Here is a 20176-nt window from a genome sequence, read left to right as displayed (position 1 = left end):
CGGCCGCATAACCTGCCATAACGGAGCCTGATGCCTGCTGCCTTGTTCTGGTGACAGTCGGCCCAGCTCGCGGCAGGCGCCCCCCGCCATCTATGCGCCCGGGGCAAACGCACCCCCGCCCCCCCGGTTGTTGCGCCACTGCGGTGCGCTACCCGGACCTAGCTCTATAAGCCACGCCGAGCGCATGCACATGCGAAGCTCCCTTGGCACGGGCTTCCTGACACAGCGACTCCTCCGGGGTTGACCCCCTGCACTTAGACACTCAATACATTAGAGGATCCCTTAAAGTACATTGAAAGGATCGAGTCCACTGATTACAATGCGAGATCAAAAAGGTCTACCTCCTGCCAAATGTCCCTTCTAAGCAGGAATGACGGGTTGTGTCTGAAATGACATCCTTACCTCTGCACTCTTCATTTTAATCTTTGCAAGAAGAGTTCTCTCCATCATTCACTTTCCAACTGATGCCGAAATCGGCCGGACCAGCTGCCTGAGTGCCAGATGGGGTGGCAAAGTCGTCTCAAGGGTCCCCATTGTAGTTACCGCACATTCCACGCACATTCTGGGAAAAGCTTCTGGGCATGTTTATCTCTATCTCGGAGTCCAAGACAACCCTCACCGTTATTACTATATTAATGCTAATACGCAAGCGACCACCAGTCTGGAAAAATCGGATGTTATCATCCAGAGTAAAATCTCCCTTTCGACTTTCACCATTCACCTAAAACAAGAGGGATAGAAGTGAGAGATTGCATTTCTGGAACTAAAATCCATACAGATAAACTACCTGACCAGGTGTAGGAGGACCCCCCCTCCTCCCCCTTTCCAAATGATTGAGTTCAGGTGTTTCCAGTGGGGGGTCCTGCTAATACTAAAAACGTACAAAGACATCATAGACAATTGTGTTCTTCCAGCCTTGTGGTAACAGTTTGGTGAAGACTAGACACGTGCGATTCGTTTCAGAGAGATTAGTTATTCGGATGAATTTTCGGAAATCCGTACATTCGAGTGCATCAGAATTTCCCAATGACAGAAATAACGAATGCAAACGAATACGGATTTCCGATAACGAAAATTTCAGATGCATCCCAATTTCTTTTATTTTTAAAATTCAAAAATTTTGAATGCCGTTCGGAAAGAATGTCAACAAATGGGCCGAACAAGCCCCGTGAGGTCACGGCTCGCTCCGTCAATTTTTTTACATGAGGGTTAGAGCGGCGGAACTTTTTATATTTCGTCCAGTCGGCAGCCGGTGTTCAGCATGATTGATGCTGAATTACATCGATGGATCCATTCTTTTTAAACTTAAGGACTTGCCAAAAACTGACTCTTTGTTTCTTTTTCAATTAAAAGACTTTTTCTAAATGTGTGGTGTGTTTATTTACATTTACTTTTAACCCTCTAGTGAATGAATAGGGGTACAAGTACCCATAACTCGTTCAAAAGGGGGGGGGCGGCGGCATCTGAGTGCCCCATTAATTAAAGCCCCCTTGCACACAGATCCCCACAACCACAGGGTTGTGGGGATCTTGTCCTTGTCCCTATCGGCATTGGGACACCCTCCCAATGCCTAGCGCACGTGGCCTGGTACGGCACAGGGAGGGGAGGTGCTTGATCGCCCCCTTTTCCTGCCCTGCTGGGCCAGTACTTGGATCAAAGGTCTGTTAGGAAATTTAGGGGGTCCCTAAATTCCCCCCTCATTTCTTGGGGGTGGGTTCCCACTTAAAATTCTTACCAGATCCAAAGGGCGTGGTATGACTTTTGAGGGGAACCCCACGCACTTTTTTTATTATTAACTTGGGGGGCCCTCCTAACATTCCTACCAGATTAATTAATTGGGGGGTTAGGGACACGCACACGCTTTCTTTTTTCCTTCTGCAGACTGTAAAAAAAAACTGTCATTTTTTTCCCTTTTGGGTAACGTCACTTTGCTGCAACGAAAATTCGTACACACTTATGAAATGAATGAAAATTTGTATCCCAAAACTGATCCCCAAAAAAATGACTTTGGGACCTGAATCCCAAAAGACAAAAGGAAACAATTTTTTTAAGCATTAATTGCTATGTGAGTGAATCCAATATAATCTGCCCATTTGCAGTGAGTGGAGATCTATTGGTTACTGTTACCATGATGTTATATAAACTTTTGGGCACCTTATGAGACAATAAGTGCAACCAAGCTGCAACGTTGACAAAGTCCATTGGCAAGTGAGCATGTCGGGGCTGAGCTTGGTTTTGGAGATGGAGGGTGATGTCTGGTGTTGGCATTTAATTTATGTACTATCTTTTCATGAATGTGTACAACAATGGCTAGAGTCTGTTGTTACATGTGTTCTTCAGTGAGTGTATATAATGCAATTATGAGCAATCATTGCTATATGGGTGAATCCAATATAATCTGCCCATTTGCAGTGAGGAGAGAGCTATTGCTTACTGTTACCATGATGTTATAAAAACTTTTCGGAGACACTAAGTGCAACCAAGCTGCAATGTTGACAAAGTCCATTGGCAAGGAAGCATGTCGGGGCTGAGCTTGGTTTTGGAGATGGGGTTTGAAGTCTGTTGTTGGCCTTGGGCTGTGTAAGCATACAAGGTGATTAGCTGACAAGCTGCAGGAGGAGTGAAATTCATAAAGACATGGAAGTTTGGTGTGGAGGATGTCGAGTGTTCTGCACAGACCCCTGACCTCTACTCGACTGAACATCTTTGGGATGGATTGGAACGATGATTGTGAGCCAGCTCTTCTCATCTAACATCAGTACCTGACCTTACACATGAGCACAGATTCCCACAGGCAACCTCCTGCATCTTGTGGAAAGCCTTCCAAGAAGAGTGGAGGATGTTATAGTCACAAAGGAAGGCAATCTTCATATTAATGGTCATGGTTTTGGAATGGGATATTTAACAAGCTCATATAGGTGTGATGGTCAGGTATCCACAAACATTTAGGCATAGTGTATATGCATAGGCTTGGTCACTTACCTTTATATTACCATTGTCATTTCTCGCCCAACTGATCACATATTTCTTTTGAGGATATTTAATCTCGATATTTATACCCACGAGATAGGAATCTTGACTGTTTCCTCGATTCCCTTTCCTGACCTTGATATCGAAAGCAGGCAGGTTGTTGTTATTGTCAGAAGTCTTGACGACTGTGTAGGTAGAGCTGCCTTTAAAGTCATAAGTGACGCCATCAAAGGTCTTTTACTTAGAACCATCAATACGACAACTACCATCTGAGGGCCCCACACACATTGGTTTGCCTCCGACACTTTGGCATTTTTCCACGGCTTGACATTGTACATCACCACACTTTGGCTCAAGAGGGACTGCAGGAGGTAGTGCCTGTAGTTCTGTAGATAAAGCATTTTAAGACTTGGTTGTAAGACTTTATTGTAAGTTTTCACTTCCTTCCACTTTATCTGCAGGTAAAGCAAAAACTTATAACAAAATGTAATAATATTAACATTACGGCTGTGGTCCATCACCTGTAAATGTCCTGTGTCATTCTGTTTCATATGAGTGGTCTAGAATTCCAGTGGAACTCGGCAGTCTAAGTTCAAGGCCTCTGGACCACAGAAAGACTAAGCCCATATCAGGCACTAGGTAAGGTTGCAACTCTACTCCCCCCATGCCTGAAATCTTCAATTGACGTAGATAAAGACTGGTATAGGCAGCAAAGCCGTCCCACTTGCATTGTCTGGAACCAGAATGACCTGCTCCATCAGTCAACTACTGCTACAAATACAGTATGTCCTCCCTTGTAAAGATCAGAAAATTGTACAGCTTTGACCAATTGCTTTCCCTATGGTTTACTGCAGGAGCATGAAGATTGTAGCTGGTCCCCCTGGACATCCACCAGGCCCTATGCACCTGCATAGTTTGTCTTGTAGTTGATCCAGCTCTGCTCTGAGAAAATGGGAATTTTATGGGTGGAGGTCGAACACTTTTGTCTTCTAGAAGAAACATGGTGATAGAGCTTCTATGGCTCTCATAGTAAACATTGAAGCTGGTATAGCATCATGAAGAGGCCTCAATCTTGATAATTTGCCATATTTAATTCCTACCTCTCTCCGTCACGACTTAGATCTCTAGCATTGTCGCTCCTGATCAAGCAGCATGCTTACTGTATGCTACAAAAGACTTTGATGGATCAGCATGACATCACAGTTACATAGTTAGTCAGGCTGTAAAAAAGACTCAAGTCCATCGAGTTCAACCTATACCTACATCAAACCAACCATCATTTTTAGTAGAGTGATCAGCAATAGCCAAAGAAAACCCTCCGCTTGTGAAATACTAGGGTAAGTAGGAGGAGCTTGGTTTGAGGTCCAGGCCACCGATATCCCCCAACGTCGGATTTGCATCCCAGAAGCATCTTCCTATAAACTAGACCACCAGCCCGATTGTCTTCTCAGGTTCATTGTTTGAATACCCTGTCCATGTGTTTTTTATTATGAGTAGACAAAAGAGCAAACTTTTAAAAGATAAAGAGTTTTTGAAATAACTTTTGAGATTAATCTATTTTTAAACTGCTTTAAATTCTCACATCTTACTTCTTTCTCTGTGCACAATGAGGACACCGAAACAGGCAGAGCGCCATCTGCAAGCTGGAGAGGTTTGTTTGCAAAAAGCCTTCAATCTGCTTGTCAGTGAATAACTATCTTTTCACACTTTTCTCATAGAAGTGTAACATTGTAATCATACTACATACGTTCTGATTATAGTGCCGTCTATTTATGGCCTCTGACATTTGAGTTGCACTGCTTTTTTTGTAAATTAGATGTGTTTTAGAACTGTTACACTGCCCTAAGCTTTGCATGTATCCCATTGCTTCTATATAATGATTAGAGAGCATAGGACACAATAAAAAGTATTAAACTTACCACAAGTGAGAGCCAAAAACGCACATAGCTTCAGGAAATGTGGCATCTTCATGCTGCATCAAAAGAAGAAAAAAACAATTATTAATATGACAGCAAATGTATAAAGTGTATGTAAAGCTAAGACTTTTTTTTATATTTTGTAAAGAGTAGGAAGTGCTTAAACCTCCATCAGATACCTATTGCCTCTACTGGGTTGATTCACCCTCCCATGTGCACTGGCGACCATTGCCTTAGGTACAGAAAGTGATGGGAAATGCAACATTTTAGAGTTGCTTCAGGAACAGAAGGTGAAGGGAGATCATCCAATTGGGACACCTGTTCCAGTGAGCAAGCAGCGTGCAGATCACAATAACGGGGAAGAAACAGACAATCACACATACCAATCACACGCACTACCAATCTCACCCCCTCCACAAATTAACCAACAAATGGAGTGACACACCACAGCAAGGGAACAGCAGATTAAGAGCAACAAGCATGCTCCATGTACACACATCAGGGAGCAAAGACCTTAGCCATGCACCCAACATTTTGTTAAATTTCTTAGGCAGGCTCTGGCTTCATAAACCAGTTTGTATTTGGGAACCACGTCCCCTACCAAAGTCAGAAAGAAGCCAATCAGAGGAGGCCGCGGTTGTTTCCAATGCAGAATAACAGCCTTGGGGGCATAAAAGCATCATAGACAAAGAAGTAACCGCGTCACAGAGTACTTAACAAAGAGTTCCAAAATATCCCAATATCAATACAGATGGAGTAAAAGGGAGAGAGATAACCAATTAACATTGTGTCAGGTCGTGGTTTAGGGCCCAACACTCCTGAATGTGTGAACAACTCCAAGAAACATGAAATAAATCGGCTGGGTCAATACGGGTCCAATGAAAATAAAAATCCCCAAATTTACCCAGTCTCATTATTCTTTATATATTCTTCATATATCTTTCTTATGAGAAAGGTGTAGTTGTGTAAATGTCCTCCTGTGACCCTAAAGAGAACTAAGGCCAAAGAAGGTTGGGTCTACAACCTTGGGACTACAAATCCGAGCAATACATTATACAGCAATGCAGAACACTATATGAATTGGACTCAGGACTCAGTAATGCACTGGTCTTAGGACCTAGTAGTCCAATATGCCCCCCTCCTGCTGACAGAGCAAGAACTCTTCAATCAATACAATCAATAAAGCTCTCTGGCTCTGACAAAGCAGGGGGTGTTCATTGGACCTCTCCGGAGAACCTACTGCTTCCTTACATGCTTTCAGCATGCTGCAAGAGACAGGCTTTTCTACTCAGGCTCCGGCTGTTTTTTAATGAAATTGAACTGTAAGACTTTTGTACTCCTTTCATTTTGCATCACTAGGAGTGCTTTACACTGGAGCAAACTGAAAGTTCAGTTGGGCTTTAAAGCACCAGAGGGGACTTACTTTGCACAGAGGGGCATTTTTTCACATAGATTTCATTTCAAACTTTCCCTCTTACTAATTACTACTATTACCACCAACTCATATTATCCAAGCGATTTTGACAAATCTTTGTTGCCATTACCTCTTTCAGTTTCAACATCAAATCAGACATTATAATGTTAGTCTAATCATCATGCTGCCTACTATTACCTATAAAATAACATGTTTCCCCATCTTGTCTGCCCTGTTACTTGCTACTGTCTGCAGGAATGAGGTCTGCACCATGCTCATAGTGCCACAGCCACTCCTGCAAACATTCACAGACATAAGATGCTTACCTGTTCCTCTTCTGTCCAGGATGAAGGGTTCACTGGCACATGCCGGTGTTTATAAAGGTTACCAGTAAGCACAGGGCACAGCTCAAAGGGTCATTAAGCACAGGTCCACCCATCATAACTTATTAAAGAAAGGCACAACGAGTCCAGGGAAGAGACACATTGGCAGAAGACCATGGTCCACATAGCTTCATACTGAGAAATATGCTAATTAACGCTTAATTAAAATGCCAAATGAAGATGCCAGGTAGATGTACAGCCAGAATGAGAAACATATTCCTTAAATAAAGTAAAGGGGACAATGGGAGCTTTATTGGCATGGCAGGAGGCTGACTCAACTAAAATTGCTATTGAACTATCTTGGCTTTTTCCTCTATATTTTTCTGATGATCCCCACATGGACTGGACTCAACTGGTGCTGTGAAGTGACATGACCAGAGCTGGGAACCAACCTGCTTGCTTTTGTTCAGAGCTTCCAGCTAATCAATATGCCTCATCCATCTCACCAGCGCCATTGGCTAACTTAGAATAGTGATGTCCATTATCACGCTGACAGTCAAAGCAATAGTGAGTGGAAAGAAGCTGGGAGGAGAAAGGTGCAATGTGATGTCATAGGTCAGGTTCCGGAAGGGGAGTTTCAATGCTCCTCTATGATTGGAGGTGCTGAGCCCAGTCAGGGAGACAAAGTCAAGGTTACATAGGATGAACTTCAGAACTGAACAGAGGAACAGAGTGCAGGCTTACGATGGTGAAAAAAACTGCCTGCTGCAGCATTGGTGAGTAGTTATGGCTTCATAAAATTTGTATGACATTATGTGTGGGCCGGATTTCATGAATTTGAGTGTCCTGAGCCAAATCTGTACTTCACTGGTATTTTTGGTGGTTGAGTTTCCAAAATGGATGAGACCATTATATTGGCTGTTGCCTGAGTACCCTTAGCTTCACTGCCAGTGCCAAGAGGTCCCACCCTTCTGTCTTAGTATTTCCAGTACAGTTTATTTTACTGATTTCTCAAATGTTTGCTTTTTTTTGTCCTTATTATGTCAAATTGGGCTTCCAGGAGCTTCCAAACTATTCTACACAATTTTGCTGCTCTGTAATACACACTTTTAGGAGCCTGGGTCTGATTCCTATTGACTTTGGTTGGACCAAAATTCAGAGGCTTGTAAGGCTTTTTTTTTTTTTTCAAAACATTTTTATTGATTTTCAAAAGAAAATTACATCCGTGAAACACTAGAAGAATACAGTATTGCAGTGCAATAATGTGAGGACACATCATGTAAGACTATACATCACAATTCAAAAAGGTTTGGATGAGTCATGTAGTACCCCATACGGGACATGTGTGGATGATAGATAATCACATACAGTTTCACCAATGAACGGATTTATGAAATCTAAAACAACCATAGCAACCATAACAACCTTAACAACCATAACATTTGCTCCATCTCTACTTAAGTAATGGTGAATTCTACCAAAAAGCGAGAGGGGCAGGTCCTTATAAAGAAGTAGCTCTTTCTGAATTTTTTGAATTAGGGGGGGTGGGTAGTTCAGAGTATACAATGAAGATGGGGTTCTACCAATGTGTAGGCCTAGATAGTTAATAGAATGTTTGGCTACGCTGAAAGTTGTCAGGGGCATTAGAGAGAGGGTGGCCAAAGGAGTGAGCGGGAGTACCTCTGTCTTGGATATGTTAATGGTGAGGCCCGAAAATGATTGAAAATGAGCGAAAGTGTCCTGTATCAAAGGGATGTCTCTGGACGGGTTGGAGGAGAACAAGATAATATCATCAGCGAAAAGCATGATTTTCAAATGTTGAGTGATGAAAGAGATACCCGAGAGGTCTGAATTGTGTTGGAAATGTAGAGACAGTGGTTCTAATGAGATATTAAATAGTAGGGGGGATAGGGGACATCCCTGCCTCGTACCTTTATTTAACGGAAAGCTCGGTGATATAAAACCAGGGGTGAGCACCCGGGCACATGGGGCGGAGTAGAGTGTGGCAATAAAAGATTGAAAACGTCCAGAGAAACCCATCTTTCCCAGAACTTTAAGGAGCCAGGTGGATTGGATGCTATCAAAAGCCTTTTCGGCATCAATTGAGATCAGGGCCAGAGGGGATGTTAGATGATTCTTTGCATATTCCAGTGTTGTCAGTATTTTACGAATATTAGCCACCGCTGAACGTCCCTTGATAAAGCCAACCTGGGCCGGGGATATCAATGTCCAGCACAGGTGTGCGATCCAGGAGCCGAAAGCCGGTATGATACAGTAGGATAAACCGCCGCTTCACGGCCTATTAACCCTGTTCCCTCTCTGGAAGATGGAAAAGGGTTAGGGGCATGAAGACAGTGGCAAAGTAGAAGCAATATTACTCACTGTTTCAGTCTCGGAGTGGAATGGAGCCTTCTCGGGGTCCGACCCTCGCTGGAAGTTCCGAGGTGCCCGGCGGCCAGGACGCAGCCCCCAAGCGTGCTAAGAAGAACAAAAAAAAAAAACAAATGAGCACAGCGTCAGCGGGTCTTCGCAGGAGGCCTTTGGTAAAAATAAACATCGTGGATGGGTAGGATCAAGGGGAATCTGTAGGGGTCATCGGTAGACGGGTTGAAGAATGTCTTGCCGGGGTAGTGAGGCGTGAAGGCCTGGAAGAAACATTATTGAGGGAGATGTGTTTCTTGCAACAGGACGATGTCAGGTTTAAGTTTTTGTAAGTGGCGGAGTACCATCATACGCTTGGCAGGGGAGCGCAGGCCATTAACATTCCAGGAGATCACACGGATACCAGAAGACATCAGGGCTTAACTAAGGCGACATTAAGATTACTGATTTCTAAACACAAAATGACATAATCAGGCACATCAGTCACAATACGCATGATGGATATCAACATACAGAGTAACGAAACATCACATTTTAGACGGTCATATGAGTAAAATAGGAAGCACCCAAGGTGCCCGAGGTGGGGGAATATGTGGGGAATCGCCACAAAATCTTCCAGAAATTCCCCCTTTGTCCACTTATGGAGCCGGTAGCCGGCCAACTGGGCCGCTTAGTTTAAAACTTAAAAACAAAGAACCAAAAGTGAAAAACACGAACAAAAAATGTTCAGTACATGACTTCTCTTTTTTCCTAAAGAGCGTGGCAGAGCTTGCGTGGTCGCTCCGCTAGGCCAGGGTAGAAGGCTTAAACTGTCGAGTGTTAGGGGTCCAGCACAGGTGTGCGATCCAGGAGCCGAAAGCCGGTATGATACAGTAGGATAAACCGCCGCTTCACGGCCTATTAACCCCGTTCCCTCTCCGGGAGATGGAAAAGGGTTAGGGGCATGAAGACAGTGGCAAAGTAGAAGCAATAGTACTCACTGTTTCAGTCACGGAGTGGAATGGAGCCTTCTCGAGGTCCGACCCTCGCTGGAAGTTCCGAGGTGCCCGGCGGCCGGGACGCAGCCCCCAAGCGTGCTAAGAAGAAAAAAAAAAAACAAATGAGCACAGCGTCAGCGGGTCTTCGCAGGAGGCCTTTGGTAAAAATAAACATCGTGGATGGGTAGGATCAAGGGGAATCTGTAGGGGTCATCGGTAGACGGGTTGAAGAATGTCTTGCCGGGGTAGTGAGGCGTGAAGGCCTGGAAGAAACATTCTCCGTCACGACCGGTGATCTGCGCGTCATGTTTTCCAGAAAGGAGCTCGCCTCCTCCGGATCGTGGAATGAGCGTTGTGTGCCGTCGGTGGATTGGAATCGCAGAGTGGCCGGATATGCTAAGGTAAAGCGAATCTTCCGTTGGTATAAGAGAGAGCATATTTTCCTGAAGGCCTTCCGCTTTTTCATGTCTTCGGCCGAATAATCAGAGAAAATGAGAAGGCGATTGTCTTCCAAGTGCAGGCCTTTCCTGGTTCTGTAGGCTTGGAGGACGGCCTGGCGGTCATTATAGTCTAGGAAGCGCACATTAACCGGCCGCGGCGTCTTGCGCTCCGGATTTGGAGGTCCCATGTGGTGTGCTCGTTCAACTTTACAAGGAGCAGAAAGGCCCAACAGATCAGGTATGTTATGCGCGCATATAGTCGCCAGCGTAGAGGGGTGGTAGGTTTCCGGGAGGCCGATGATCCTCAGATTGTTACGCCGCGACCTGTTTTCCAAGTCGTCCACATGATCCAACAGATGTTGAATATGTTTGTTGGCAGAGTTGAGTTGTGAGGCAGAAGACTCGGTGCCCTCTTCCAGGAGCACTATGCGATGTTCCGCTTCAGAAATCCTTTGGGCTTGATTTAGGAGGTCGTGGCGCAGAGACTGTATGCCTTTGGATACAGCCTTGTGAACTGCTTCCTGAATGGTGGGTTTAAGAAGTTTCGCCACTTCGGCAGCTATCAGGCCGTGTTCAGAGAGCGTGGGCATATCCTCATCAGAGGAGGCACTGAAGGCCTGCCTCTCAGATGTAGCCGCCATTTTGGAGGATTGCAGCCGTTTGCCACGAGTCGGGGTGCCTTTGCCTCGGGGTGTCATCCGACGTCTCGCCAGGAATTTATCCATTCAATCCGGCTGGCAGGCAGGTGATAACGGAGAGGTCTGCAGGGTGTTTCGGTTTGCTGGAGTATGGTTTTATATATAATACAGCCCTGGCCGTGCGGGAGCTCTGTTCTCTGCGTCCGCTACATCAGGCCCGGAACCGGAAGTGTAAGGCTTTTTTTATAGTTTGGCCAATCTACCTTTTTAGACATTCACTCATCTTTTTTGGAGAGAAGGAACTGGGCTACGAGGATGAATGGGCTCAAAATGAGAGAAAGGCAGAGATACGTCAAGACTGGGAAGAGTACTTAAGCTCTTAGAGAGGCAAAATGTAGAACGGACTCTTCCATTGTATCCATTTAAAAAAAAAAAACTTTAAAGAACCTTGTGTAGCTTTTTAGGTCTCTTTTTAGATATTTATGTAAATGTGCGCAATGCGCACAATCCTAATGGGTGAATTTTGATACCACCTCACAATGTCAAGTCAAGTTTATTGATTAGCAGATCTGAGTAGTAGTCTTTTTTTAAATTGCTGTAGATTCCATTTGTGGAAGAATTTCGTTATAAACATCTTGCGGTGCTCCTCCTAAATAATTGTAGTTAATGATATACCGTATTTTGCGGTCCATAAGACGCACCGGACCATAGGACGCAGGGAGGTCCGGCGCGCCTTATGGAGCACTCGACAGACCGTAGCTTCTGACACAGCTTCTATGACAGAAGCTGTGACAGAAGCTGCAGTTAGTGACCGCTGAGACAGGTGGCGCTGTGATTACAGCGCCACGGTCTCAGTGATCACACAGAGCAGACGAAGATCTCCATCGTCGCCGCTGCTCGGTTTTAATACGAGTGATCTCATTAGATCACTCGTATTAAACGAGCAGTGGCTCCTACTGCTGAATACGATCGCCGTCGCCGCTGCTCGGCTTTAATACGAGTGATCTCATTAGATCACTCGTATTAAATGAGCAGTGGCTCCTACTACTCGCCCGGCGCCCGAAACTGCATGTCTCGGGCGTCGGGATTCGCTCCATAAGACGCAGGCACATTTTCCCCCTCCTTTTGGGGGAAAAAAAGTATGTCTTATGGAGCGAAAAATACGGTAGTTACATTATTACAGGTTCTAATGTTGTTATTAGAAAGTGTACAGTGTAGGATTAAAGGCTGGGCAGGCTAAAAAAAAGGTTGATAGCAGAACAAATTACAGCCTACCCTAATTTTATGAGGATCGTACGAAACCCAGCGCCCCTGTGTGCTTTATTTAGCGTGTTTACAAATTTGATCACGCTTCTCAATCATTTTTTTTGTTTACATAAGAACTAACAATTTTTTTCACCTTACAGAAAGAAGCAGAAGAACCATTTTTTTCAGTCTGTATGAGTAAAATAAAAAAATATTGTCGGGATCCATCCCACTACCTGATTGACCACTATCTCTGCCTCTCTAGAGACAGAGCCAGCTGTGCCCGCCCCCTCCCCATCCATTCCTCCAATCAGGGCTGAAGGAACAGAGAGGGAAGGGTGGAATCCTCAGGGGGAGCAGTGACTGAAAGCCACTGCTCTCTGCAGGAAGATGATCGGGAACTGAGCGATCAGTGGTATGTGATCGCTTAGTTTTCGATCAGTAGAGCTGACGTGCGACAGCTTCATTGTCACAGGTCGGCTCTAATAATGGGGATGAGTGGATTTCACTCTCCCCATAATTCTCCTTCAATATCTTTCATTACTAAGCATATTTAAATTTTCTAATTGTCAAAAAGTTTGGGGTGTAAGTGATACTCTTTATTGGCTAACAGGTTATTGAAGGTGCAAGGAATGCCATAGTAGACCCTTCTTCAGGCTTTAAACAATGGCTCTGAAACCCATATATATTTATAGCACTGGAGGATTACCGGTCATGGTCCACTCATGAACAGGGGTACATCAGGTTGACAAGCGGCAACACCTTTGCTCTGAAAATCCCCCGAATGGTTGTGACGGTGCTCTACAAGGCTCAAGCAGGTGATCCTCTACTCCAGGCAATGCTGTGTCCCACCACACTTGCACAGCTACACAAACTGTCCTCCACAGCCACCACTGGCAATCCTGGTCCTCTTGTATGTGGGCAAAGCCTGACATCCTATACCTTCTCAGTAAGATGGCACAGAGATGTATCATCTCCCTCATCATTGAAGGTGGCTGAATTCAAGATTAGTTACAGTATTTGCTTTCACTGAGCGTGATCCCTCTGCCCACTCCTGAAAAAAAAAGTATTGAGGAAATTCTTTTATTTTGTGTTATATTAATGTGTCTCTCTTGTATCCTTTTTGATCACTCATTGTTGTGTCTTGCTGGCCCCGTCCACTTATTCAACCTAGAACGAGGCTCTTCTCTATGCAATGAATGTATCTGAAATTCTATACAAAATCCAGTGTACCCATCGCACTCCTGACCGAATAATACCCTTAGAGTCGGGTGGGTGCCAAAGTGACTGGAGATACCTCTGCAATCCAAGATAAGTGTCTATGTAAAGTAACCCGCATTCCAATAGAATTTCAAGTCAAAAACGGTTTATTGACTCGATTGCTATCACATAGCGACGTTTCGGAAAAAACAGCGGTTCCTTCTTCAGGCGAACGGTTCCTTCTTCTTTTGCTTGAAGAAGGAACCTATCAGGGAACCGTGCGAGGGTGTCCTCACACCACATACAGGTACCCACCAAAGTAACACCAGGGGAGCTAAGGGACAAAAGGTCAAGGTTCAAGGAGGTAACAGGACTCACAGGAAATGGCAACAGGATACTGAGGAAAAATCCAGACTGCAGGGAGGGATTAAATACCCTCCCAGGTAGTGATTAATCCCTGACAGCTGGGAGACACCCACAGGTGAGCACTGAACATGCAGGTTCCAGCACCACCCAGTGGTGGTCTGGTACCTGACACCTCCTGGCTGCCTGAAAACACCTGCAGGTGAGTGCAGGAACTGCAGGACCTGGTTCCTGCGCCACCTGGAGGTGCTATGGTCCCTGACAGAACCGCTGTTGTTCCGAAACGTCACTATATGATGTGATAGTGTCAAGAAACCCGTCGAAGCACTATGGATGGCGGTGTGCCGCAGGCATCTGCGCATGCGCATACACAGGGTGCGACCCATAGAGCTAGCCATGGGTGTGTGCGTCTCTGCGTGGATGTGCACGAGGATGCGCGCTTGTGCGCGCACCACAGATTCTGGCGCCAGACGGGCTATTTAAACTGTGCCTCCTGGATGTTTCAGTGCTAGATGATCGTCAGCTATTGCAGCTAGTATCCAGCTTGTGTTCCACTTGTTATTTGACCCGGCTATCCTGATTTTCCCCTGGCTTTCTCCTGTTCCTTGACCTCGGATTGTTCCTGACTATTCTCTGCCTGCTGCATTGTACCTTGCTGCCCTCCTGGTTCTGACCTAGGCCTGTACCTCCACTACGCCTTCTCCTGCTACCCGGTTCCTGCCTGCCACCTGGTTCCTGCTCTGCCGGCTTCGCATCTTGCCGCCACCTAGCCTGCATCAAGACGTGCTTCCGGTGCGTTGCGTGCAGTGTCGCATTGACGGATTAGACGGTTTCTTGTCTCCAGCCTGCAGGCACTTGTGCCCCTCTGTGCCCTGAGCACACTGTTCCACTACCCAGGGGTCTCGGGACCGGAGTTGCAAGGGAGGCCTCCCTGGTCATCTCAAGCTCCGAAAAGGTACATGACAGATAGCAATCGAGTCAATAAACCGTTTTTTGACTTGAAATTCTATTGGAGTGCAAGTGACTTTATACATACACTGAACTTCTATACATTCCCATTGAGGTCATCTCCTCAGGTCATTTGAGGTTTTATTTTTTTATGTTCTCAGTATATTACTCCCGATCGTATACCTCCGCCCTCTTCATTTCCTTCAGGCGAAGAAGTAATAAAACGCTAAAATTACTATTTGGAACACTTTTCAGGGTAGATACTGTAAACATTGTGCAGAGATCTCTGACGCCTGCAAGGACACAGTGAGTGACAACTTTGTAATGAAAGTGAGTAAATAAAGGAAAGGGTTATGTCAATTATGGAAGCAATGGCATCTCCTCAATGAAGGACGCTTCCATGTCTGTCAGGAATGTTTTTAATTACATAGTTAGTCAGGTTGATAAAAGACACAAGTCCATCGAGCTCAACCAGGAACTTGGATTCCTATTTTAGGAAAACGATAATGGTTTGGGGTCAATTATAACACTTTTCTCTTAGTGTATTAGCTTTTAGACTGGTATTATACTACTGCTTTATTTACTTTGTGATATTTGGGGAATTTAGCACAAATGGCGAGCGTTCAAAGACCAGTCTCGAAGCCACGTTAGCAAAAAACAAAACAGTCTTTTATTGCTTCCAGAACAGAACCGAGCTTTGCGTCAGCAATACAACGTGGAGTCTGCTTATATTTCAGTAAGTCGTCAATAACTGTCACCAACTCAACATTGTCACATATACTCCATGTGAGTCTTCCACACATCCCTTGGGTGTCACAGGCACACTAAGCCTCCTTGGTGGATTCCCTGGTGCCTCCAGTGCACACACAACGACCTGGTTCCACTCTGGCTTCTAGGTGGAGTCTCCTGGACACAACCTTTCCCCTTTTCCCAGCAGGAGTCCTCATGTACCTGCAGCCCACACCACACCAACTCCTCCATTGAGCTCTGGTCTGTGCCCTTAATGGAGAACTATGAGGTCAGGGCTTTTCCCTATAGTTCTCCTAAGGGTCACGGGAGGACATAAACTAGCGACCTCCCGTGATCCAAAGCTCAGTATATCGCGAGCTACAGCTTGCAGTATACTGAGACCACAGCAGCCGGGACGGATCCCGACATTATAACGCAGCTGCGTGAGTGACAGCTGTCTCTGCCTACCTAAAGGCAGAGCCAGCTGTACCTGTTCCGCCAGTCAGCGCTGGAGGATGGGATGCGGGGAGGGGGGGAATCCCTGCAGGGAGCCATGAGTGACAGTCACGGCTGTCTGCAGGCACAGGATCGAGAAGTGAGTGAGCGACGGTATGTGTTCGCTCACTTCCCGATCTATTGAGCCGACGTGTGACACGAGTGATTTTCACTCACCTCATAGTGCTCCTTTAATGAGGCTGCTCTCTGCCAACCTGATCACTGGCAACACCTGACATCAAGACTGGAGATTTCATCCCACCCTGAACTCTTAGAAATCTGGAAAAACCAGAAGAGACTCAAAGGCCGGCTTCTTCCCTGCAAAACGAATTATCTTCTGGAGCCTCTCAGCTCCTCTGGCTGAGAGTCCTCGGTGTCTGTGTCGCCAGCTTACTCTGTGGCATTGCCACGCACTGCCACAACTTATTTATATAAAATCTTTGTTTAACATAAAAAAATGTAATTCCTGATATGTCCATGACATTGGATTTCCAGACGTACGGGTTTTCTACAGAAGGAGGCAAGCAGAAGCTGCTTGCCTTCGGACTATCTATCACCAAATGAAACTTTGTAGGTCCCTCTCTAAAGCAAAGGGTGAGGAGTTACTGCTCTGATCCATTCCATTGTGTGCGCAAATTTAGACTTGTGCTTTGGTACTCTGCAAACAAAAGGTGTTTCTTTAGCAGAGCAGCTAAGAATAGATAGACAAACATGTGACCAAGGGGACTAGCGCTATCATGTCTACCTGTTACAAGCTGCCATGCCAGTACTGCAGGAGTTAAGTGGTGGCATAGGCTGCCATACAGAGCCCCTCTCCTCATGCAAGTACATAGCCCAGAACAGGAGGATCACACACCTCTCCACGTGTAGACGTGTCAGGCAACAGCATCTGGGAGCCAGAACAGTCTGATCAGTGGCCCAGACTTCACACACACAGAGACAGCAAGAATGCCATCAAGCACAGAAATCATATTCATTCCCTCCCCTTCTCTACGTAGTTTGTCCAATTTCTGCCGCAATGTCTATATTGAACCTCCTGCTTATTGCACTTGTGTGTCTATAAGCTCCTTCAAGCTCCTCCTACTGGGGAATGGTATTACATGCTTTAAATGACAATATGTTACATCAGCCTTTCGCAACCACGATGCTTTGTGGCTTCCTTAGGGGGTAGCTCGAAATTTTCACACAACGTCACACTTTGGACTGAGGACTCCTGATGTGAAGGGGGCTCCTGATGTGAAGAGGAGGATTTCTGATGTGAAGGGGGACTCCGGATGTGAAAGGGGACTCCGGATGTGAAGGGGGAATCCTGGTGTGAAGGGGGCTCCTGATGTGAAGGGGGTCTCCTGATGTGAAGGGGAGCTCCTGGTGTGAAGGCGGCTCCTGATGTGAAGGGGGCTACTTGTGTGAAGGGGGCCCCTGATGTGAAGGGGAGGCTTTCTGATGTGAAGGGGGCTCCTGGTGTGAAGGGGGCTCCTGATGTGAAGAGGAGGCTTTCTGATGTGAAGGGGGACTCCTGGTGTGAAGGGGCTCCTGGTGTGAAGGGGGCTCCTGATGTGAAGGAGGACTCCTGGTGTGAAGGGGGCTCCTGATGTGAAGGGGAGCTCCTGGTGTGAAGGGGGCTCCTGACGTGAAGGGGAGGCTTTCTGATGTGAAGGGGGACTCCTGGTGTGAAGGGGGGCTCCTGGTGTGAAGGGGGCTCCTGATGTGAAGGGGAGGCTTTCTGATGTGAAGCAGGACCTGGTGTGAAGGGGCTCCTGGTGTGAAGGGGACTCCTGGTGTGAAGGGGGTCTCCTGATGTGAAGGGGAGCTCCTGGTGTGAACGGGGCTCCTGATGTGAAGGGGAGGCTTTCTGATGTGAAGGGGGACTCCTGATGTGAAGGGGAGGCTTTCTGATGTCAAGAGAAGCTCCTGATGTGAACGGGGGGATCCTAGTGTGAGGTGGGGAACTCTAAAGTGAAAGAAGGGGGCTACTTATGTAAATGAGGGGCTACTGATTTAAGCGTGTTGATGAGGAAGGAGGGAGAAACCAGGGAAGGCCAAACAGAAGCAGATTACATTTCAGCTTGAACTGTTAGAGTTACAAAGAATCAATTTCAGTAAGCGTTAATGGAAATAAAAAACAATTGCTGTAAAAATAATAATTTCTGAAATTGAATCGGGATACATTCTGGGGCTGTAGAAACAGCAAAAGACCGGAGGCGCCTCCTCCTCCTCGGGGAAATACGTTTTAATAGAAATAATATATAACCAGATAGATACAAACTCTGTTTTGTGTTTCGGTTCTTAAAAGTGACATTAAAGTAAAAAAAATGTCCGTCCCCCCACCCCCCATGTTAATGTTAGCACTTACCTTAAATGATGTCTCCTAATCCGATCTTCCTCTTCTTTCCTATCCTTTTCAGCCTTCTCTCCAGCTCTGCGGCGGGTCTCCGATCCAGCGCTGACTCCTCTGTCCCTGCAGGCACTTCCTGTCCTACGGTGTCTGCATGCGGGTGCACGCTGTTCATAGACTTACCTTGCGTCTCTCTTCGTCTCCCGGATTTACCAAAAAATTTGGTAATAATAAATGTTTTAGAATTTAATATAGGGGGAACTGTTTTGTTTTTTTTTTAAGTTTTTCCTTAATATATTAAAAAAATAAAAAACCCCAGCGGTGATTAAATACCACCAAAATAAAGCTCTATGTGTCCCCAAAAAAAGGGTATAAAATTAATTTCAGTACAGCGTTGCATGGCGGAATAAATGTCAGTCAAAGTACCGCAGCGCTGAATACTGAAAAATGGCCGGGATGGGAAGGGGGTTTAACACCGCGGATGTCAACTGGTTAATCCCTCTTCAGATACAGATAAGGAATGCCCCCCAGTGATTGGTAGTTGCCACATTGATAACGCTGCCATTATTATCTCTGAACATCGAAAAGTGTTCTCCGCCACCAAGAAAAATGATATCATTCACAGTCACTTCTACACTTCTTTCCTTCACATGAGCATTACGAAAAGATAAAATCCGCAATAAACACCTACGGAAGTTTCCATTAAACTTATGAGATTACATTGCAGCAGTCGTCTTTAGCAGCAGAGAAGATATCCCAAGAACGAGTGGGAGCGTCTGTGTGCATCGATCTGCGCGATTGCTCTGCGGTGACGTGAGAAAAGGAGCCAGCAGAAGATGAAAGAAGAATATTTGTAGAAAGTCACAGAAAGAATGAAGAGAGAGTAACAGTTCTGATACTAGATTGATTTCGGTCAATGTTAGATTTTTGTTTGTTTCTAGGCTGGAATTGTATGTATTGTTCAATATTGTATGTCTACAAATCACTAAGAATGCACCGATCAGTGGCGTCTAGACATGTGCGATTCGGTTAGTTCCGAAATTCGTTTTGGACGAATTTTCGGAAATTCAGAGATTCGGATGCATCCGAATTCCGAATTAAAGCTAGGACGAATGCAAAGGAATCCGAAATTCCCGATTTCCCGAAATTCGTTATTGTACAACATTTCTATGGCTATAGTGTAGAGGTTAGAGCACAGGATTGCCATTGTCACGGTCGCTGGTTCAAGTCCAGCCATGGGAGACTAATAAAGATAAAGATTTCTTTTTTCTTTGCTTTTGAATTGGCATTCTCCTATTGACATAAATGACTAAATGTCATTTTTCTTTTCCTAATGTCATTTTGCTGCAACGAAATTTGATATTGGACGAATTCTGTTGCAGCAAAATGATTTTTATTTTTTTTTACAGACTGCAGAAAATGAAAAAAAAAAAGCGTGAGGTTTCCCCCCAATTCATACCAGACCCTTTAGGTCTGGTAGGAATATTAGGAGGGACCCCCCGCCCCTTATAAAACAAAAAAAGGGGAACCCCAGCCCCAAAAATGGGGGGAAAAAACGTGGGGTCCCCCCTAACAGTCCTACCAGACCCTTGATCCAAGCACAGGCCCGGCAGGGCAGGAAAGGGGGGGCGATCGAGCGCCCCCCCCCTCCCTGCGCCTTACCAGGCCACGTGCCCTCGGCATTGGGAGGGTGTACCCATGCCGATGGGGACAAGGGCCTCTTCCCCACAACCCTGACCCGGTGGTTGTGGGGGTCTGCGGGCAAGGGGGCTTATTTGCATCGGGGTACCCCTTTAAATAA

This window comes from Nanorana parkeri, unplaced genomic scaffold (genome assembly GCF_000935625.1).
Source record: "Nanorana parkeri isolate BGI_ZX_2015 unplaced genomic scaffold, ASM93562v1 scaffold1586, whole genome shotgun sequence".
Classification (NCBI taxonomy): domain Eukaryota; kingdom Metazoa; phylum Chordata; class Amphibia; order Anura; family Dicroglossidae; genus Nanorana; species Nanorana parkeri.
Note: the sequence above shows the minus strand (reverse complement) of the source record.